This window comes from Apis laboriosa, unplaced genomic scaffold, assembly GCF_014066325.1.
Source record: "Apis laboriosa isolate Shangri-la unplaced genomic scaffold, ASM1406632v1 scaffold38_cov145, whole genome shotgun sequence".
Taxonomy (NCBI): Eukaryota; Metazoa; Arthropoda; class Insecta; order Hymenoptera; family Apidae; genus Apis; species Apis laboriosa.
In genome coordinates this window covers 2,097,488-2,121,815 of record NW_025223092.1, presented here as the reverse complement: position 1 = coordinate 2,121,815, position 24,328 = coordinate 2,097,488, and the positions used below count along the sequence as shown (strand labels likewise).

General features: G+C 30.9%; 1 long non-coding RNA gene across 1 annotated transcript in view; it reads left to right on the top strand.

Annotated features, from left to right (window-relative positions):
- The window catches only part of LOC122715577, a 187,396-nt gene that overhangs the window by 50,940 nt on the left and 112,128 nt on the right, over positions 1-24,328 (top strand). The window lies entirely within an intron of this gene.

Here is a 24,328-nt window from a genome sequence, read left to right as displayed (position 1 = left end):
ATTTTAACGCAATTGATAGAGGAAGCAGTTTAGAGAGAAACATGAGAGATATTTTAATTTCGATATCGAATATTAGTTTCAAAGACATTAACGATTTAAAAATTAATTGACACATCCACGAAGTTTTGAAATATTTAAAAGTGTAAATACAGTTTTTCCAATATTATATATAGCACGGATCGATGGCTATATCGAATTTTTAAAAGTTTCTCCACTAATAAAACATGAAAAACGTGATTTATTATGTTTCCCTTCTGCTCTTTTTTTATTTGAATAGATAGAAAAAAAACTGTGAAATATTAAATATATTTTTTCCCCTTTTATTTTTAAATTCAACTGACATTTATTATAATATAAATTTTGCGCAATAAAAATAATACTCTTCCCTCTCTATGTGTACGTATAATCGGATAATTGATTTCTCTGCATGAATTTGAGAAGATTTAGAAACAATTTTAACCATTAAGAGATATTTTCAAAAGTATTTTTACAATTATTGGATTATGTAGAATTTATTTCTACATCAAAAGTTTAAAAAAAAAATCTTCAGATTCTAAAAATGATTTTTAGAAGCACACCTCTTTTACCTTTCAACGACAATGATTTACGAATAAAATGCGTGAAGATGTTGCACGAAACAAAGAGCCCATCCACCAGGCGTTCGTAGGTTATTAAATTCTATGTAATCAAAAACGCGGCGTGTCGCTGTCTTCCACTGTCTTTCAAAACGTGAAAGAATGTCTGACAGGGCCTGTGGGGAATACCCGCGTTGAGTAATGAGAACTCAAGGCATCAATTGCACACCAGAAATTTTTCGATAATGCTTTTTCGCGCGCTGTCCTCGCGCTACGCGTTCATAAACGTGTCATAATTTTCCAACAATTCGCCGAGGACTCGTTCCTCCTTTTGTTGCCGTTGCTCCACTTCCTATCCATATCCTTGAATCCTTCATTTTAATCCTTTTAAACGCGAATAATTTCTCATGATTGATTCATTCTTTAATCATTTCTTCGCACGTTGCAAAACAGATTAATTTTCTGCTATTCACGAGATTATAGAGTAGCTTAAGTTCCATTTCTCTCTAAATATTTTTCTTATTTCTTTTACTTATTTTGAAATATTCGAAGTTTGAGTTCCCTTTGTATTCTTGATTGATTATCCTTGAATTCTTCATTTTAATCCTTTTAAACGCCAATTATAATATAATTTACAATTTCTAATGATTGATTCATTTCTTAATAATTTCTTTGCATAAAATAAATTAATTTTCTGCTATTCACGAGATTATAGAGTAGCTTAAGTTCCATTTCTCTCTAAATATTTTTCTTATTTCTTTTACTTATTTTGAAATATTCTAAATTTGAGTACCTATCCTTTTGTATTCTTGATTGATTATCTTTGAATTCTTCATTTTAATCCTTTTAAACGCGAATTATAATATAATTTATAATTTCTAATGATTGATTCATTTTTTAATCATTTCTTTGCATAAAATAAATTAATTTTCTGCTATTCATGAGATTATAGAGTAGCTTAAGTTTCAGACATGCTTTCTCTCTAAATATTTTTCTTATATTTTTTATTTTTTATTTTGAAATATTCGAAGTTTGAATATATATTCTTTTGTTTTCTTGATTAGCCAATATTCCATTTATTCTTTTTTATCTTGAATTCTTCATTTTAATTCTTTTAAACGCGAATTATAATATAATTTATAATTTCTCATGATTGATTCATTTCTTAATCATTTCTTCACACATTGCAAAATAGATTAATTTTCTGCTATTCAGATTATAGAGCAGCTTAAGTTCCAGACATGCTTTCTCTCTAAATATTTTTCTTATATTTTTTATTTTGAAATATTCGAAGTTTGAGTACGTATTCTTTTGTATTCTTGATTAGCTAATATTCCATTTTTTCTTTTTTTTTTTCTTGAATCCTTCATTTTAATCCTTTTAAACACGAATAATTTCTCATGATTGATTTATTTTTTAATCATTTCTTCACACATTGCAAAATAGATTAATTTTCTGCTATTCACGAGATTATAGAGCAGCTTAAGTTCCAGATATGTTTTCTCTCTAAATATTTTTCTTATTTCTTTTACTTATTTTGAAATACTCAAAGTTTGTATTTTTTTTGTATTCTTGATTAGCCAATATTCCATTTTTTCTTTTTTACTCTCACATTTCTAAAATGTTCGAAATATTTGAAATTTTCTGCTTTACCCATGAAATCAGTATCATTTGTACTAATCTAAGAAACAAAGTATATAAAAATTTATAAAATTTGCCACGACATAGACATGTCAGAACTATTTTTATTTCCTAGATCTTCTGAACAAAATCAGATATAAATATCTCTAATAACTCCAGCTTAAAAGACGACTTAAAACAAATGCAACGTATCGCGTTCCACTTCCTCCTAACTGTGATTTACCCCGTAAATTAATTTACCCACGATCGCAAACAAGTTGCGAAAGTGGGGGAGGATCGTAAAGGATCACATAGCAGGAGGGAGGGTGACGGGGAGTTAGACAAACGCGAGGACAGGCCTGTAGGGAGTGCGGTGGTCGGGTAATAAGAATTCAAGCCAGTAATTACACACTGGAGACTTTTCCATCCTCGTCCACCCCTTTGTTACGTTCTTCCAGCTCTCCGCAAGGAGGGAGGGAGAGAGAGTTAACGAATAGGTGTCCGCCACTGTTCTAAGAAACAAGGAGGTCGCCCTTTTCGAGGGGATCCTCCTGTCTTCTTCACCCTCACGCATCACCCTCCCCTGCCCGGCTGTTTCTTGTCCAAATGTTACGACCCAAAGCTTCGCGCTCCAAAAACCCCGATCAAGTTTCCCTTCCTTGCGAGAGGTGACCGGTCGAAATGAGTTTTCGAGAAATCGATATCCCCCTCGATATATTCCTTCCCTTTTTTTTCTTTTTTTAATGGAGAGGGTGTAAGTGTATTATAGATATCCCCCTCGATATATTCCTTCCCTTTTTTTTCTTTTTTTTAATGGAGAGAGTGTAAGTGTATTATAGACTGTGATCGATGCTCGAATCTGTAAATAGTCTTCCAAGTACGAGCTACACTGATTTTTACTTTTTGACGATTGTTAAAACGACGTGAAATGGATATAAAAGATGTAAGCGTTTCCTTCTTCTTCTTTTTCTTTTTGTTGTTGTACGAAGAAAGGAACGTAAGAAATACATTGCTTTGATAATAAATCCTGTTTATGTGAACTTGAAAATATGACTTTGTTTTCGACAGTTCGATGGCCTGACAATAATTTATGAGCGAGCATGGCTTTTCCTAACGTTTTCCTGATCTGTAATTTAAACAAATATATCACAGCAATGGTTATTTCACGAGCCACACTTGCACGTCATGAAGGATGAAGCGAGCGCAAAGATCTTGATCCTCACCATTGGTCCCTCCAACCCCTCTCTGTGTGCATTTTTCCCGAAAAGCAAGGATCGGAGGAAAAACCAAAACAATCGAGTTGATATAGAAATAGAAACTAGAGAAGATAGAATTCGACGAGGATACAGCGCACATCAAAATATAGTTAGAATCGTCAGTTAGCCGCAAAGAGTCAAAGTATCATTCGTTCACTCAGAGCTCATAATATAAACGAATATACAGTCCTACGATAGTACGTGATTCTTGGAACAGTAACATCAGGCACCCCATTTGTGTAATGTTCGAAGTCGTTCACCAGTTTCGACTTTAACAGAGATATATTAACTATTGTTCTAAATTCAATCATATCAAATATCAAAGTTATATTCATAAATAAGAAAACACTTTTGTTCGAATCCTGTATATTTTGAATATATAATCTTGTGAAACTTTTTTCTTTCTATACATACACATATATATATATCAATAGATTTATGGACATTGACTATACATCTTTTTTTATCGAAATCCGTCTTTTTGATGGGTATATTAAAATGCAATTTTTTTGTAAACTATTTATTTAAAATCCATAGATTTTTATTTATTATTGTCTTCAATATATTTTTTACATGTAAACTCAATCTTGGATGTATACTTTCCGCATACATACTTGTTAGATTTAATGCAAATATAGTCAGACCCCAGACAGTGAATCGAAGCTAGTATTTTGTTCGTCGTGATGGTCACTGCTCAATTCTTCAGCTAATTGAAAGAGAAAATTCTTTCGAATTTTGTTTACTCCAGTGGTCTCTTTGTATAATAATCCAGGCTTGATGGCTACCAAATCTAAAAACAATTATAAAACACATGAAGGGGCTATCTATGGGATCCTGCTCTCACATTATTTTCTTCATTATCAGCATGCTTTATTTCACTTTCGCTTTCAATATCTGAAATAATACTCATTCTTTTTCTTTTACGGTATTGTGATAATTTTCATTCCCTGTCGTCAGAATCTTCAATTTCGTTTATATTGTCAAATTCTTCCTCGTAGCTTGCGTAATTTATATCAGAATTCAGATTGGTCTTCATTTATGCTGGTTATTTTTTTTATTATTCTTTTTTATCAATTCCATGTCTTTTGAAGACTTGCCCATAATAATATAAATGTAAAAAAATATATTTTTTTGGATAGGTTTTGAAAATATCTTCAAAAAATTCAAATCTTCACTTAATAAATTTTTGCTAAGCTTCCAAGTAGCACTTATTTTTTTTTTTACAAAACATAATTGAAATTATCTCTCACGTAAATCTATTTATTTTATATTAAATAATAAGATAGATTCACAAAAATCACTTTTCTTTGCAAAATTCACCGTTGATTATTTGTTATCATATCACAATTATAAACAACTTGTTTGATTACGTATTTATTGCTAAACAGTCATCATTTGCTTGGTTACTTTTTCTTATTCCATTGTTATTTCATTTTTCTTAATTCGCAATAATTGATCTATTAAATTAACCCGTAAAATTGACGGATATTCGTAAAAAATAGGTATATAACATTTAGAAATAATAAAATATAAATGTTCCAGAACGAATAGAAATATATATTTGCTGCATTGTATCATCAAAAACCAATATATAATGTTTAAAAAATAATATTTACATATTCAGAATTTTTATGCATAAAATCCAAAACCCGTGAAAAAATTGACGAGTTCCATAAATCTAGTGATATATATATATATATATATAATTTCGTTTATATTGTCAAATTCTTCCTCGTAGCTTGCGTAATTTATATCAGAATCCGATCCAGATTGGTCTTCATATATGTTGGTTATTTTTTTTATTATTCTTTTTTATCAATTCCATGTCTTTTGAAGACTTGCCCATAATAATATAAACGTAAAAAAATATATTTTTTGCAATATATATATATTTTTTGCAATATATATATATATTCATTTCGTTTCACGTGAGCACATATCGAACTCGAATCCCATCACAGAAGCTGAGAAACGTTAAACGGGGATACTCGTACACTTTACCCAACATTCCATTCCACGAGTCCCTCTCCCCCGATCTTATTTCTCCCTTAATCCCCTGGATACAGGTGGATCAAAATTGCATCGGTCCTCGCTTTCTCTGGGAATTACGCGAGGGGGGGGCAGGGAAACCGCATTCAATCCCAAATAACAACCGTCCATCGATCGTCCAGGCCACTCGGTTTAATGAGATCAATGAGCATGCGTCACTGTCTACCTGTCTACGGGTGAGGGGAGGAGGGCGTTTCCAGCCCATCCCCCCCTTCCCTTTCGTTCATCTTTCTTTTTCGCGCGAGATCAGCAGAGTTTCGTTTCAAATTGGAGTTAGGAGGAGAGGGGGATGGGCGTCGGATCATCCCTCTCCTTTTCTCATTTGCACGCCTCAGCTGCCTCAGCAATACAGCCAGGCCTACCACACTCACGCTCTCGCTCTCTGTGGATGGTTAACAACGTTTGGTCGGTGACCACCAAGGAAGCGGCTTTCGAGAGTCTGGCTTGTATCAATTTTTGAGCCGTGGAATATGGTCTGAATATGTGCATTTACACGTGTGATAACATACATTGAGAATAATATTTTAGATAATTTTTAATATTTCATTGAAGATAACATACATAAGGAAAGGGAGAAATAACAATGGAATAAGAAAATAAGGAAAGGGTTCGAGGTTTATTTGTCGAGTTGTAAGCAGGTATAGAGAAAAACAAGGAATTTGTATTCGAGTTCCGTTTCTCTAGTCAGTAAAAAAAAAAAAAGGAAAATTTGATTTTGCATAAAATCCATGGTCTGGCATTATAATGGCAATTTAAGTTTGCATTAGAGATGAATGAAAGCTTCGATCCATCGAGGATGTCCCACGAATATTAATATATCCTGCATATACATCACCCCTTTTATTAAAATATCCCCTTTTAGATGTCGATGTATACTTCGAAATTCAATTTCATCGTTCTTTTATTTTTTCTTTTTTTCAAATCTCAATTTAAAGAAAAAGAAGAAGAAAGAAAGAACGAATATTCGTCCCTTCCTTTCGTTCAAAGAAAGAAATTTACATTTAATTCGTGCCCATAAAGGAACGAATCTATCGTGAAAATAACGAACACAACGTAATATTTGCCTTCATTTTGTGGAAAAAAGGAAACACGTACGATATATAACGTAAGCTTTTTTTAACGATGAAATAATAGATTTGGAAAAGCTGGCATTGAGAAATCGTCACGTTAAATTAAACGATTGCCAGAATCAGGTATACCATTAGTTAGGTATCAGAGTTTCGAAACCGGTTGCAGCTATTAGTGTTCCAGCAGTTTGTATCGAAACACAAACTTGAGAATAATTAAATGACGGCCACGAGCACCGTGTAACGTGATGCTTATACTTGATTGATCCGTTGATCTGTTGTCGAAAAGTTTCGAATTGGGCGAAGTGGTAAATAGTAAATAAGATTTCCTCGATGAATGTAGTTTCGAAGTTTGATCTTGTGAAGTGGTGGACGGAATGGAAACATGGGTTATTTACGTGACTTCGTGATTTATAACCGTCGCGAATTTTGGAATTTTTGAATTTGGAAGAAGGTAGAACGTTCACCCTTTCGAGGATGTATATATATGGAAAAGAAGATAAAGGAAGAATATAGGTCGAAGCTTATTTTTCAAGATAAATTTCTTCTGTCTTGACTCGAGTTTTTTCGCTGAAGGATTGCATAAGTTTTTGTAAATAAATAAAAGCAACTCGAGTGAATGCAAATACACGTGACGGAATCGTAGATGTATTGTTGTTAAAATAATATTGTTGAAATAACATTATATTGTAACACTTTGTTCTTTTATCATATTTTATGATGCAAAGTTACAATTGTTATTAGACGAAAAATTAAATATTAATAATTATAATTTGCAGATAGTTGTAGATATTTTATTTAATATGATAAGAGATTAAGAATATTATAAGTTGCAAATTTTCTGATTAAAAATATAATAAGAAAGTTTAGAGAGATATTTAGTTCGGTTAAAGAAATGAGATCAGATGCAGAATAATATAATACATAGTGAGATGGGTGGCTAGAATTGAACTGATATACAATAATGATAATAAGAGTTAATGGTTATAAAATACAGAATAATTTTTATATTTTGAAAAAAAATTAAATTTTATGAATAGGAATATTTATATATCAAATGCACGATAAATAAAATATAGATTAAAATTACTCATTGATGAATTACAAAAAAATAATCAATAAATTCATGCTTTTTGTTATTAATGTGTAATAATTTCAAAAAAAAATTTAATTTAATGCAATCTCAACAATTGTGTTTCTTTCTCTTTTACTTTACTTACTATATTCTCAAGACAATTTCCTCTATCTAAAATCTTGGATAACCACCTATCTACTTTTCTTCCATCCTAATCTCAAGCATTCAGTCTTTCCAGCTTCTCTAACCAACTCAATCATTCCCTACAAATATTTACACAGCACATATTTTTATGCTCTCATAAGTGTCTACACGATAAAAATGGAATAATGAAAAATTCTATTTCTTTATTTTATTTCAAATGATAAATAAAAAGGAGAATAATTAAAAATTCTTTTTTACTATTCCAATAAAAATTACATTTTTTTAATAATATTAAAACTTGCTCATTTACATTCTATTATTTAAATATTCATCTTGAAACACCAACAAATTCATAATGCAAAAAATAGAGAAAAATATTACAACTGTTAATAGAATAAGGAATAAGATTCAAGAATTCAAAGAATATTTCTAAAGATAAAAATTCCTTCCAATTCTCTTCAAAAATGAATATTCTCAAACATTACAAAACCATTCCCATTTCTCTGTCACAGAATGCAATTCCACAATCGAAAACAATCTTCCCCCTCTCCTTCTCCTTTTTCAATTCGAATACACGTAGAATCTTCATTATCCTATTTTCCTCAACCACCCCTCCAATTTATCCAGAAATTTATAAGAACGAATATCCATTGGAGACGACCGTATCCACTGAAATTTTTAATCCTCTAAATCGAAACCTTTTAAACAGCCACGATCACATAACCACAATTAAATATTATTCACAATTAAAATAAAATTAGCACCGGGGAAAGAAGATTAAAATCCGGAATAGGATTTCTTCCCTTTGTCCATTCATTGTTGCGTACTGGTGCTCGCGAAGGTGCTTGTTTTCGAGGCTTGTTAACCACGTGTACGGCTGAAAAAGAATTCGTGACGCGGTGTTAATAGCGTAGCGAAGAATTCACAGCTTGAACACGCACAGAAGATGGCTACTTCGTAAGAGGGACACGAGCCGGCTCCACGAAGGGGATCCACGAGGAGGACAGCGTTGTGGAAAAAGAAAAAAAGAAAGAGAAACTTTTGTCGAGCTTTCGCTGTACGACAGTTTCCGTACAGTTTTCCCTTCCAATCGCAATTTTGGTGTTCAATGGTGTTGGATTTTGGAATCTCGTTGCTCGTTTTGGAAAGTTTCAAGAGGGTACAGTATCGATTCGGTTTTTCTTCTCGAGTGAAATCGTGGAGGATAACACGGTTTTGTGATGTGTTCTATAATTTGGAAAATTCCATAAGAGAGCTTTTTTTTAAGTAAACGATTAAAAGAAATCGATTTATAGAGTTAGAACATATTGTGAGAAATATGTTCTAAATATAAATCTTTGATATTATTAATATTATAATTAATATTATATTATTAATTTATTTCAATATTTTACATTACACTTACTAAGCAAAAGTTTGATTAGATTTATCTTTTTAATTGGAGTTAAGTGTACAAATTTCTTATTTCATCCTTATTAAATGTAAAAGTGGATATCTTGTTAAAATTTTCTGCATACAAATATAATTACAAAAAATCTTAATTTTTATGTAACTAATTTCAAATTGATTCATTTAATATTTAAAAATAAGCTAGTTGAATTAGAAGATTTAGAATATTGAAAGAAAACAGATAATTGTGCATAAATTATTTGATTCCAAATTATAATTATTTTAATAATTCATTCATAGGAAAAATATAATATAATTTCTATTATACTGTATTATAAACAAGAACTTCCATTAATTATAATTTAATATGAAGAAAAAGTGATTCATCTCTTCTGGAAGTGGCCTAAATGAAAGAAGAAAAAAAAAGAAAATTGTGACATTATTATTATACTGTACAAAGGAAAATTGACCCTCGAGGATCTTATGACTCTGAATCATTTTTCATCCAGTTCACTCAACTTAATTAATTAATAAAAATTAATCGAATTTAAATTGATCATCACTTTCCTTTAAACCATACAGTTCGATAAAAGAGGAAGAGGAAGAAAAATCTTGACGAGTGAATCGAACTTTCTTAAAATAAAATAAAAACTTACTAATACACTCAACAACAAAATTATTAATTATAAATAATTCCATAATTCCACGAATTAATTAATTCAAGAATTAATACACGAAATTCTTCATTTTCACTAACGGCAATTGCTCCTCCAAAAGACTTCCACCCCGCCAAGATGAAAAATTGCTCGAGAGAGGCAAATCCTTTTCAGAAATATTTTTCTCCAAATTCTCGTAGCCACAGACGTTCCTCACAACTCGACGACCTAACGAAGTTTCGAAATCGTTCCACCGTTGATACCAGATTTGCCGCCCATTGTCGGCCGCGCACAAACAAAATTCTTTTCGTTCCAAGCTAAACTAGATCGTTCCTTATCAATTCTGCGATGATAGGTGCACGACCACGCATCTATAAATACACACAGGGCTCGGTGAACTTGCGCCGGGATTCCGGTGAAACTTTAATGACTTTTTGTACCCTCCAGCCAACCACTTTATTTTAAGGGCACTGTAAATAACTGTAGACTCTCTGTCTCAAAAGTTTCTTCTTTTCTCTCTCTTTCTCTCTCTCTCTCTCTCGTCAAATTTAATTTTCTATTCGTCATTTGGAGGTCGTCGTTGGAAAAAAAACAGTCGTGAATAAATAATCGCGAATCATCGAGCGATATATCGTAGGGAATAATTTAACGTTTAATGGAGGATATTTTAGAGATGGCGATTCTGATGTTTCATTTTTTCCAATTGTGTTATTGGAAACTTGAAATTTTATCAAAGCTTAGAAAGCTTGGAAAAATTGAAAGATATTTGTATATTGTATTATTTATAGAGATATTTGTTGATTGAATCAAAGTACATGTATTAAATTTCTTATTATTTAATAGCACTTTCATGCAACTATTAAAATATAAAATATTATATAATAAATAAAAATATAATTTCTGATTAAGTAAGTTCCAAAATAATTTATTTAAAATTATTATCCCATAAAAATTAAAAAATTCTTATTGATTTATGAAGTTGGTAATTATCATATAGTTACTAAATTGAAATTGGATTTATTAAATTTTATTTCTCATAAAAATTTACAATGAATATTTGCACATACTCTTTTCAAATTTTAGTAGTTGTATGAAAGTACTATTAAATAATAGGAAATTTAATATATATATATAAAAATATTTTCGTACATCATTGCATAAAGTATCCAATTCATTCTCCAAACAAGTACTATACTATAATAAATTAAGAAAATTTATATAAGAAGTAGAAAAAAAAAATATTTGAATACTTAATTTGAATACTTAAATAATAAATTCAAATAAATAATAATTCATAATAAAATATTCATAATTCATAATAAAATAAATAAATAATTCAAATAATAAATTTATTTGAATACTTAATTAATAATAAATTTAGAAATAAATAATAATAAATTTAGAAATAATAGTGCATAGACTATCCTGCTCATAACTTGATTTTAATTCTCCAAATCTTATACATCCGTTCCACAATTCAATTTTTGATCGATTCGAGTTACTAAGCTACATTATCGAGAGTTACAAGAAAAGTTGCAAAGTGCTTTGAAACTATTGTTCCCGTGCAATTTATTTTTCCTTGCAACTATAACTTATCAAGCAGAACCTTCCGTTTGTTAAAATATCTGCTCGATTAAAAAATAAAAAATTATTACAACTTTCGTGTACCTTGATCGTAATACTATTCTCGAATGAAAAATTGTGTTACAACTTTAATCTCGAGTTCGTTGTATCCGATCAATCACGAAACAAAATATTTGGAAAACGATGCGATATTAAAAAATCGACAAAAGTTAAAAATTTGAGAAAGTTAAAAATTTTTCTTTGTATATAAAACTATAAAGGGATCGAAATATTCTTGATACAAACCGATATAGAAGAATAAATAACGGATTCTCATCGTTCGAAGAGAAATTAAATTTTTCGCGATGTTTATTCCCCTCTTGCACAACTTCCCTCCATGTTGCGTCAAACGTAACAGCGCCACAATCCCTTAATCACGGCTCATGAAAGAAAGATCAGCACGAAGTCGCATTAAAAGTACATTAAGAAGAATTACCCGCGCTCTTTAAATTATGGAACACGCCTGAATTTTCCATCGTTCGATTATCCAAAGAAGAAGAAAAAAAGAAAGAAAAAAAGAAAGAAAGAAAGAAAGAAGGGAATAAAGGAATGGCCGAATCCAAAAAACGATCGAGAGAGAAATTAACGAACTTTGTGCCCGTGAGGGACCAAGGAGGAACACTTTCGTTGCTTCTCTCTCATTTTCCAGACGATTATTCGGCCAGGTCGGTTTCCATGACCCACTTGAAATTTACGCTTTTAAGGAGGAAGGGGAAGTTTCGAAGGTCCCGACCGTGGCGAATATTCAACGGGACTAACTGTTAAGTGCCCAAAGACGTGTCTTTCCACGTCTGTGTAACGGCAATTCACTCGTCCAAGAACGTTTCTCACCTTGCCATTACATATCGTTACACGAGAGACGATATTTTCTAATAAAGAAGAGACTGCTATCGAATTTTTTATTTTATATTTATTATTATTATTATTTGAATCGAAATTAAAATTATTCGTTTAAGTCTGAAAGAAATTGTACATTTCTAAGACAGCAATTGTACATATTGTATACAATTAAATGTAATTCATAGTTATATAGTTGTGTTATTTAAACAAATATAATTAAATATTTAACATTCGGTGTACGTAATAGTAAATATATTTCTGTAAATATCTCGAAGATTAAAATAGTCGTGTTTATAGGAAAATTGTTCAGAATGATGATCTTGGCAACATGGCTCAATAGTTAACTTACAACACTGTACAATTAAACGTACAATTTTTCGTTCTCAGCTCTCGAGATATACGTAAATATGATGCCAATGAAAATTGAATTTTCTTAAACTTCGCATTGGCGATGTCTCCTATTTATTTTCCAATTGTAATAACATTCTACTTGACAAAAAGAAAAAAAATCATTTCATACGATTTTAAAAATTATCTATCTTATCCTTTTTTTAGAATTTAGATTTAAAATTATATAAAGACACAAATTTATACGATTTCATACGATTTTAAAAATTATCTACTTATCCTTTTTTTAAAATTTAGATTTAAAATTATATAAAGACACAAATTTATATGATCCATGAAAATATCGAATATTCCTTCGTTTTCTTATTTTCCTCTCCCGCGATTAAATAGCAGGTTAAAGGATTAACAAATAACCCTGTTCATCGATCTCTTCGATCAGATCGTAAATAGATTTAAACTATCTTCGTTGTCGAATGTAGCTTATAGGGAAAAGCTTTTCCTCCCTTCGTTCCTCGAGCCCTTGTAATCCTCGTAAATTAGTTTGTCGTAAAATCAACCTCTACTTCTACTTGGGGTCGTTCTTCGACGAGAATCATTCGGATTTAAAAGTCCAATCCATTTCTCCGATTCTGGCACTCGAACAGTTGACTCTTACGTTGCTTGCCGAAATTTTAGTTTTAGATCCGCTAGTTCTGCGTATTAACCGCTTTCCAATTTTTCAAAAAATTTCTTGGAAGCCAATATGGAAGCTGGTTTATGAAGATGAATTAATGAGAGGAAATTTTTTTTTTGGTGAAGAGAAACGATGTTCGATATTTTAATCCAATTGGATTACAATTTTTTTTTTATAAATTCGTTGTATTTTTATTAAATTATATTACGAAGAAATGAGCTTCGTGTGGAAACGATGAGATGGTATAGGGAGTGGAAGTCTTTTTTTTTTTATTTATATTTTAAAAATTGTGGAAATAACATTTTATTACGATTTAATATTTATAGACTTTTGTGAAAAAAGTTATGGTTTTGGAAAAACTGGAAGGAAGGTAGATAAAAAATTTCGTATTTAAAAATGTTGAAATATGTAGCTATTTACACGCTCTTTGCATAAAATATCGTTAATTCAGCATTTCGAAACACGTAAATAAATAAATGAAAAAATATTCTAAATTTATCTCGTTAAAATTTCTTTTATTAATTTTATACAAAATTTTTCTAAATCGATTGATAAATTCGATCATTTCTCACGTCAGCCAGAAGAATTTTATCCACAGATCGTCATAATTTAACGACAAGTCTTAAACGCATAAAGAAATCGTCAAAATTCTTCCTGTAATTCTGCGAAACGACAATTTCGTTCTTCTGTTGGAACTCGTTAAACTCGTTAAATGATTCTTAAATGGAAATAAACTTGGTGGCATATTTCTCAAGTTATGGACCATCTCTTATCCGAGTCAATTATAAAAGTTCGACCCGATTGTATCCTAAAACTGATAGATAACTGATACTTCGTTTGGAACTCGAAGGAATTAAACATTCGTCTAATTGACGAGTTTCGCCGCTCTCTTCTTTTTATACGATATATTAAAGAAACCAGGAGGAAAATAATCTTGAATATTCGACAATTTGAACGTATTGATTTCAAAAATTGAGTGAGAAAAAAATATTTATACTATATGGAAGAAAGAATAGATTAAATCGCAGAGACATCGATTATCACATTTTCATTGTGAAAATGTTAATTATTTAAATACATTCATAATGAATTCATCAAAGATCGAGTCAGAATTAAAGTTCCAAAAATGGCGACACAACACAAAATATTTGCATAAATTTACAATATTATTATCCATTCAAAAAATGAATCACTTGTATCACTTACTAACTAATTCGATGAAGCTCTATGAAATTAATTTTCATAATAAAAATAATAACATTTTTAAATTCTCATCTTGATAAAATTATTATTATCTATAATAAATCTCTCTTGCTTAAAACGTGTCGTAAAAAAAAAAAAAAGAACATTTCGTACGTTGTAAACATTATTATTAATATCGATACAACAATTGTGCCCAGGTAAAAAATCCATCTCTCAATTCTCTTCAGTTGGGAAGAAGGCCTCTTTAGCCTCTGAGATACAATTGTTTGTACGACGACGATGGAATGATATTCCGGAATCCGCGCATCAAAGCTTTTACACGGGGGCTTGTTTGAGGACGTGGAGTGACAGGGAGCAAACAGCGTGACGACGATACGACGATAAAAGATGATTAAGTGCTATTCCAGCAAAAACCCGCTATATATTGCATGTTAATTGCATCGCGGTTAATTAATCGCCAAACGTTTCGCAAAGAGACAAAAGGCTTTTAAAAGGCGGGGGGAGAGGAGGAGGAATGTCCTTTGTTCTCTGAGAAACGTTCTTGTTAACGTTTACACGGGCAAAAAGTTTTTCCTAATAAAGCCTATAAGCTTGTGGTCAAATTCGGCAATTCGTGTTACGAATTATTTAAATACAATTTTTCTTTTTTTTTTTTTTTCTTTTTCTTCCAATTATTTCTAACTCTCTCTCAAATTGGTGGTCCCGCTCTTACCACGTTCCAAATTGCACGTTTTTCTGCGTTACGAGAATTATTCATTTTTTTTTTTTTTTTTGCGTTTTTCTTCTTTTCTTCTTTTTCGAGAATTACAGGTAGATGAACGTCATCGAGAGATCGTTTAATTTCAACAATATTATTGAATATATACGAATTCTCTTTCTCTCTCTCTTGAGAATTTAATCAAGATTGATGCAAAACATCCAGAAATTTTCTACTATGAATTATTTATCCACATCGAGCAATTTCAAAAAGTTGAAAAATTGAATAATTTTAATTTTTTGGCCAAGGAATTTTTTATTCTGCTGGATCCCCCTCCCCCAAAAAAAGGGGACGATCTCAAGAAATTTATTTCAAAGAATCACTTTTCGAGAAGAGAAATCGTCCATCGAGTTTTCCATCGGTGGATAACATTTCAGGAAGGAACAATTGAACGTGTATCACCGGTGATCAGATTTAATTAGATCACATCAGAATTGACGGCATCCCGGTGAAACATACCAATGGACACACGTTTGTTGCTTTTCACGCGATTATGATTCAGAATAGATTAACCGTTACGCGTATATGTACGCGTATATATACAACGTTACTTGTATTTCTACGTGTATGCCATCTATTTGCTAATTACTAATAGCAGACGGCGCGTTGGTCCATGCACACACGCGTTGGATAAGCCTGGAAACTCGACCAGAGTAAACATAGAGAACTATTGAACCAAACTACTCCTATTTGACTTATACCGTAATATATGTTTATTAAACGTCGGTGAACGTAAAGTTGCCGGATTAAAGCTGATGTTGCGAAAGTAATTTGTTTCTCGAACTTTTTTCATTGTATTGGATAAGGAGAATTTCAAAAATTAATGGCCACGGAATACATGGTATTATGTAATTTGGCTTGAGTGGAAAATTGTTGGCATTACATTAGAATAAATAAGTGGTTATTAATTGAGGATAATAGCAACGATCCGCGAATTGTTTCGTCGGTAAATGTACTTTTATCGTCGAATAACATAAGTGGAATGTTATTCGTGAGAAGAGGAAGGTTGATTCTGTAGAAAGCAAATACAAAAGTTGTTGTACAAAAATATGTATGGGTTGTTTATCGAATTGTAAGCAATTTAAGTTTATTACGTTAGATGAGGAAGACATTTCTTTTATTGAAACATTTTTCAGGTTTGTTTTAACCTGTTTAAAATCAATCCTTCGAAGCTCTTAAGCGTGGCCAGCCTGTAATGCTCACGATACAATATATTGTTTAACCTGTGAATATATACTTTAATTTACACACGTGATTAAATTTTGAAATATTTTGATATTTAAATTTAAATATTTAATAAAAAAAGAAAAAGTTCATCAAAATCGGAATGCGTTAATTACCGATAATTATTTCCAAAACTTGGTCGATTAAATCCAGATTTTACACGTTAAATAACTAATCACAGAAAGCAATTTTTCTTCGTTATTTATTTCCTCTGTTATTTATCTCACATCCAGATTTAATTCCATCTCGACGAGATATCTCGCTTATTAATTTTTCTTTCCTTTTTTTTTTTTTTTTTTTTTTTTTTTTTTTTTTTTTTTTATCTACATTTCAACGCAGAATTTGAATGAACTTTCGCAATTAGGATACCATTTCACCGGCTTTACGATCTAAAAATTCGTTAATAACCAAACTTTTATATATCACACGTAATATTACAATTTGAAATTTGAAATTTTTCCTTGCATTTCCCCTTCCCCCCCCTCCATACCTATTTGTTAATATTAAAACACCCGTTTCGACGATTATAATTAGAAGCTCGTTTATTTTCATCCTGTCTATATCTGAGTTAAGCCTCGACCAATTTATGCAAATATAGGGTAGTATCGTACTTTCTCACTTCAGCCTGAATCCTCCCTCTCCCTCTCTCTCTCTGATTGTATGGATACACGAGTATACTACCTGCCTACTAATTACCGGTGCTGGAACAGTGCCTTGGTCCAGATCCTGAGGTAAGATATCCCTCCATATATGAAACCATACGTCAAACCAGCCGATTGTAATAACACTTCGGTGCTGTAACATCGCACGCATATCTGAACGCATATGTGCGTAATATTCGCGGTTACGCGTATGTATACGTGAGCAGAAATGGAACGTGGATTGTTAATTGCGCGGTTTTCGAACAATTTCCAAACAATTTTCACGCTATTAGCCGGAATTTAGCGTGTAGAAAAGTCCAAGTCGCAGTTTTAATGTGCGTATTTTTAATATTATGATCGATCGAATTTTATTCATCAATCAATTTAATTCGCGCGTCAAGAATGAAGAGGTCAGTTTCGATGCGTTGAGATATCCTTGGAGAGATATATTTTTGTTTTTTGATTGGAGCAGAATTTCGATCTGGAAATTAGAATAAGTTGTAATAATAATAGGAACGATAACGAGTAAATTAAATAAGAGTTGGAGATAATGTGAGAAATAAGTTTTAAGTTTCTTTTTTCAAGAGAAAGACTTTCGAAATAGTGTCAATAATATATTATAGTATCCGAATGGTTGAAAATAAATTATTCAGAATTTTTTCATGATATATGAAATGTATTGATTCTTTAATTTTTAAGTATCTTGACAAATGAATTTTTTTAGAAACGAGAAAATAAATTTATTTTATAATGATAATGAATCTGAATTATATGGAATATAACATATTTCATATTTAAAAATCATCGAAAGATGGAAGAACAAAACGCTATCCAATATTATATTTAATAGTGTCTGATAGTGGAGTTACGTATTTGAACATTAGATATTAAATTTAAGATAAATTTTGAATTTTTTCTAAATAAGATAAAGACATTTTAAAATATTCAAACATCGAATTTAAATTTAACATGAGCAATTCTTTGTTATATTAAATTCTCTTTAAGAAATATAATTTTTCAAGATTTTCGAAAGCACTTCCTGGAAGAGTGAAACGAGGTAAATTAAAATTATCGTACATTTTAATCTAGATTCGATGGATTTCAATCCACGTATTACAGTTCTTCCATCGACGATTCGAAACACTTTTATATATACTTATCGATCGATTTATACATTTGTGCAAATGAAACGTCGGAATAAGAGTTCGTCGAAGGATTAAAACGTAATCTAGGAGGGTTTGAAATTGAAATCCAATAAATCAAATCCAGTGTTCAAGAATGAATCGTATACCATCATTTCCTAGAAATTCAGGCAACGATCCTCGGTTATCAGTTTGAGCGAATCGGTCTGTAAAGGTAATCGGCGAACAGCCGTATTTGGTATTCCTTTCATTGCGAGGATTCGAAGATCATGATTCAAAGCTTGTGGATACACGTCGAATTCGATTCTCATTCGCTCGGATCGTGTGCGTCCTCAAGGATCGTGTATCGTGGATGGAAACTTTAATCCCGATGTCTATTTCTTCAAACATTTCTTTCTTTTTTTTTCAAATGTTGTTGCTTTACGATAATAGGTTAAAAAAATTCTTACAATGTTTTTTTATTTTATTTTAGCATCATTATCAAGTTTTTGTTGTAAAATTTTTTGTTAAAATTTTATAAAAAATTTTATATGTTTGTTTCTACAAAAGATTATTATTGAAACTTAATCGTAATATTAATTTATAATTAATTGCAAATATTGAAAAGGTATATATATAGGTAAGAAAGAGGGAAGTGCAGGATAATAGGTTAAAAAAATTCTTACAATGTTTTTTTATTTTATTTTAACATCATTATCAAATTCTTGTTGTAAAATCTTTTGTTAAAATTTTATAAAAAATTTTATATAGTGTTTCTACAAAAGATTATTATTGAAACTTAATCGTAATATTAATTTATAATTAATTGCAAATATTGAAAAGGTATATATATATAGGTAAGAAAGAGGGATGTGCAGGAAATGATGATGCAATTTTTTAATTACCAACTTTGTTGGACAACTTTGTTAATTTACTTGAATTTTATAAATTGATGGATTTTCTGAGAGGAGAGGTAAACTTACAATTGTACTTCGTGACTTCTCTGTCCATTGTCAATTAACGGCAAGACGAGGTTCTTGCAATTTTAAAAAGGGTTTATCGACTGCAGTCAATGTAGGTCGTAAGGAGAGATACAAAAATCGTTTTGGGATTGGTACGTTTTAATTTTGTAAAATTTGTAGAAATCGTTGTAATTAAATTATTTCGTTTCTGACTCTATTGATTTCATCTTTCTTGTAAAATGCTCGATTTTATTTCATTCGCAATAGTTCCTCTTACTGTACATCTTAAATTCTGGTTTCTAGTTTCGAGAAAGATGGATTAAGTTTGCGGTGGATAAAGTCTATAAATCGTCCAACTTTAACTCAGACCGTCGGTGGTGTAATTAAAGACAGCATTCCAGGATCGAACTATCTCGAAACTACTTCAAGTTCAACAGGAAAGAATTCATGATAAATCGTGATCGTTTTGAGAAGAAGAACAAAATGAACGAATCGTTATCACAATCTTGCTTATTTCGAACAAAATGGCTGGATAATTTGCCAATCATTAATCCTTTTTTTTTTTTCTAATCAAATTTTTTTTTTTTAGAAATGAGGAAATAAATTTATTTTATAATGATAATGAATCTGAACTACTTAGAATACGACATATATTTTATATTTAAAAATCATGATGGAATGATGGAAGAAGAAAATGCTAAAATCTAAAATCTAACTTGATTTAATTTGATACGAATTTTTTAAATAATTGATAATAATAAAAAAGAAAGTTCTATAATCAATTTTTTCCGAATATAAATCGAAACAAAAGAATTGATTCAAAGGTTAATTCAAGATTGTCAATAAAATGATCAATAGAGATTATTTTAGATCCAAATGAAATACAAATTTTCAATGTTTGTATTAATTATCGAAAATAATTATTTTCAAAATAAGAATCCTAGATAGAGATAATAATTCAATCTTTCTTTTCTATTCTTCCTTTCATAAAACAAAAACGAAATTCTTTCCTTCTTCTTCTTCTTTTTTTTAAGCATTTACAAACGTGTCTCATAAAATTTTCTTAACATCTCGTAAACTATTCTCTCAGTGTCTGGTGAGAATTAGATTTTTGGCAAGCGGTAAAAAGTATAACGTCGTCGGAATGTACATACTCGAGCGTGAAGATCCTCGAAATCCTCTCGCACTTGAGAGTGAAGAATTCGTTTCAATGCGCTCGCGATTCTTGTTTAAACTGACAAAATCAAATTTGCAAAGGCGTTTGTTTACCACCGCGTGCAATTTCACATTTTCACATTTCATTTGTGATAATTACAATAATATTGCGAGCGGCAACTTTATCTCACTGTAAATTCTCATTTTCATTCGTATTTTCTTTCATGAACGCTATAATAAATTGAAAATTCGATCGATAGATTCGACGATTAAGATCAAATTCTTGAATTTGCAATTTGAATTTTGTTTACCTCTATATATACATTTTTATTAATTTTTCTCTCATTCGCGAATACGTGATAACGATTAATAAGGGAATTTTACATCGATTTTAGATCGATTGGAACAGAAATTTACTTTTCCCCCAGAGAGTCATACGACGATTAGTCGAAAAGAGAAGAGAAAACGGAAATTCGAAAAAGGAAATAATTTATCGTGGCTGGATTCCAGAGAAATGGGGGAGGGGAAGAGGGAGAAGTTTTTAAGGAGAAAAATGGAAGTGGTGATGCAATTAGTCTTCCATATCATTTGTTTTATCGCTTCCCCTCTCTCCCCCTCTCTCTCGTTTTTGTTTTTGCTCGACAACTTTCGTTTCAGATCTTTTTCGTGAAATTATTTTTGCGCCTTCGAACGTTTAATTCCTCTTTCTTTGCAATTTGGTCATTTCGATCTTATGCAAATTGTTTTTAGAAAAATATTTAATTGCAGTTTCTTTTTTTTTTTTTTTTTTCTTGACAGGAAATTAATTTTGTTCGTGATATAATATATCAATAACAATGTAAACAATGATTTTGAAAATAAATACAAAAGATTGTATCAACTCTGTTCGACTCTGTGTATACTATGGATGAATTATATAGTCATTTATTCTAGTAATCCAATTAATCTCTCCTTATCATGGTAAACACGTATATTTTTGAAGGATCAGTAATTTTATTATTATATCCATATATATTTATCAATTTGCTTGGAAATTTTAATGTTATATAAAAGGACAATTTTTTATAGCTTTTTGACAAAACGCTGTTGTTTTTTCGAAAAAAAGCATCGTATTGGAATTTCTTTCTGGAAGTTTTATTTGGAAAATTGATCGATCTATTTAAAATATTTAATTATTACGGAACTAAAATCGATATACGCGTGCATAAAAAAAACGAAAGAGAATATTTTAAAACAGCGATGAATTCTTAAAAATTTTTTAAAGGTCTGTATATTACATATAAAAGTTCTTTAATATAAACAATTCGATCGTTTCCGACATCAACAAAGTTAACAACAAAGTTTTGAGAATCCACTTTCTTTTCAATTAAACTCTATTAAAAGACGATAGAAAAGTGGCCACGCACCGGAGGAAATGTTCTTCTCTTCATCAACTTCATCTTTACCTTTGCTTACAAACTTTTATCGCAATATCCTTCTTCGTTACTTCCAACCTCGCCTCGAAATTTCCTAGCAAGCGTGAGATAACTTTCGTGAAATACATTCCAAAATGAATTAGCTGAACCAATTCCAGTTCTTCGAAAATCGATTGGATCGACAATGGCCCGAGTCCTTTCTCAATGAAGATGAGAAATACTTTAAATACTCGAAATTTCTTCCCCGATGACAATTTACAAAATTTCATGAAAAATATTATCCCCAATACTCGATCTCGTTTTTCGTCAAAAAACGTGGAAGATAATAAAATAATAAACAAAATATATTCTACGATGCGAAAAACTTTCTCGTCACGGGATAAAAGGAGCGCACGAAATAATCCTTGTACAGCAGTATAAACCAAAGTACAGCATCAAGGAGAGGTCCATAAAGAGGCCTTCTTAAAAATTTTAACGGCCACTTAGAACTAATAGAAATTTCTATCTCTACGAGTTCCATCTCTAATTCGTCCTTTTCTAATTCGTGTTTCAAAGAGAGGGAAGGAAATTTCCATCGATTCCAATATAAAAATAATATATTTTTCAACGAAATAAAGTTCGTTCGATTTCGAAATATTTCTAAAAATATTGTATACAAATTGGAATTAGAAATAGATTTTTGAAACTCTGAACCTCTTTGTTGTATTCAAAGAATAGTTTCTCTCAGATTTATTATTATTTTAATTTATTTATTATTTTTTATTTTATTTTAATTTTTTATTTTAATTTATTTATTATAATTATTTATTAATTTATCTCAGATGATTTATTTACGATCACTAATGAAAAAGATTTATTTTTATTAATTGAGAGTTACCTGTACATGTAATCTTTTTCCTCTTTCTATAAGAAGAATTATATAATCTCACAAATTTTGCCAATATAAGAAATACAAGGAAATAGTATTTCTAATAAAAATTTTAATTCAATTCACTCTCCATAAAAATCTTCAAATGGTATTTGCTTACGGAAACGTTCCTCTGTTATTTCTTTACCCCGTTTATAAAATATAAGTATAACTGAAAGTTATCTTTTTGCCTTTTCTTGGATTATTCACTGAAACTTATTCGTTGCTGCTTACGACGTATAATGGATAAACAGGTCCATATCACGGAAACCAGGTTAATGGTGGACGATTTAGTCATATTCAGCTTGAACGGTATCACGTTTATCCGGGATGGGCTCCTTAATGCCCGATAAAAATCTCCGCATATGTGTCGAATTGTAACGTAATTCTTCCACACAGTTGCAGAGGGTGGTAAATAACGTCTATTCTCAATACAAGAGAAATACAAATGTATGGAATATTCATAAAAATCAGAATTACGATTTTTCGAACGAACAATTATTCAGAACCAATATGAAAAAAAGAAGAAAAAGAAGAATTCGTTTCTTTAATGATAAAAATTTTCCCTCTTAAAGAAATGTTTATTCGGGCATTAATCTTCGTTATTAAAGTAAGATTCGAACTGTTCTCTCTCTCTTTATTAAATTTCTTTTCTTTATATCATAGAGAATAATAAACCGCAACTATTTTCGTACGATTTGACTATCAACCCTTTATCGAACCTTTTTCCACCACAATCGATTCAATTGAAAATCCTCCTCCCCCAATAGCAATCCAAACACGCGTTTTCGAGAATTCGAAAAACCATTGTTATCATATTTACATACCATAACTCGTTCCTCGATCAACTGGAACATTTATCGATCCACTATCGACCGTTATCGATGTTTTTCGACCAGAGCACAGCCATCCTCGTGAAACTACCCTCCTTGAACGCGCCGCCACTGGCGTGGTCCCTGGCCATTGTTGCCCAAAGATAAACAGTTCCGCGGCAAAGTTAACGTACTCTCAACAGATCCCCCCCTCTTCCTCCTATCTGATCGTCGCTGTCCGTTCATATCGAGTTTTACATCGGTGGAAAGCATCGAACCGAAACTGGAAGGAGATAAATTGATGAGAGGAGGGAGGGGAAAGGGTTGGTTCGTGTGTCGAACCCTCCAGTTCACCGGAAGTCCCTTTTAAAAGCGGGATTATTTGAATATTATTTATTATTTATTATTTATTATATATTATTATTATATATTATTATATTTATTATATATATTATTATATTATTATATTTATTATATTTATTATATATTATATATTTATTATTATTATATATTATTTATTATTTAGCCTGGAGTCTTCGAATAATTTTAATGCGATGCTAAAAATCCACCGATCCTGGAGATGATGGAGGAGGAGGAGGAGGAGGAGGAGGTTGTTCATCGAACCGAAACTGGAAGGAGATAAATTGATGAGAGGGAGGGGAAAGGGTTGGTTCGTGTGTCGAACCCTCCAGTTCACCGGAAGTCCCTTTTAAAAGCGGGATTATTTGAATATTATTTATTATTTAGCCTGGAGTCTTCGAATAATTTTAATGCGATGCTAAAAATCCACCGATCCTGGAGATGATGGAGGAGGAG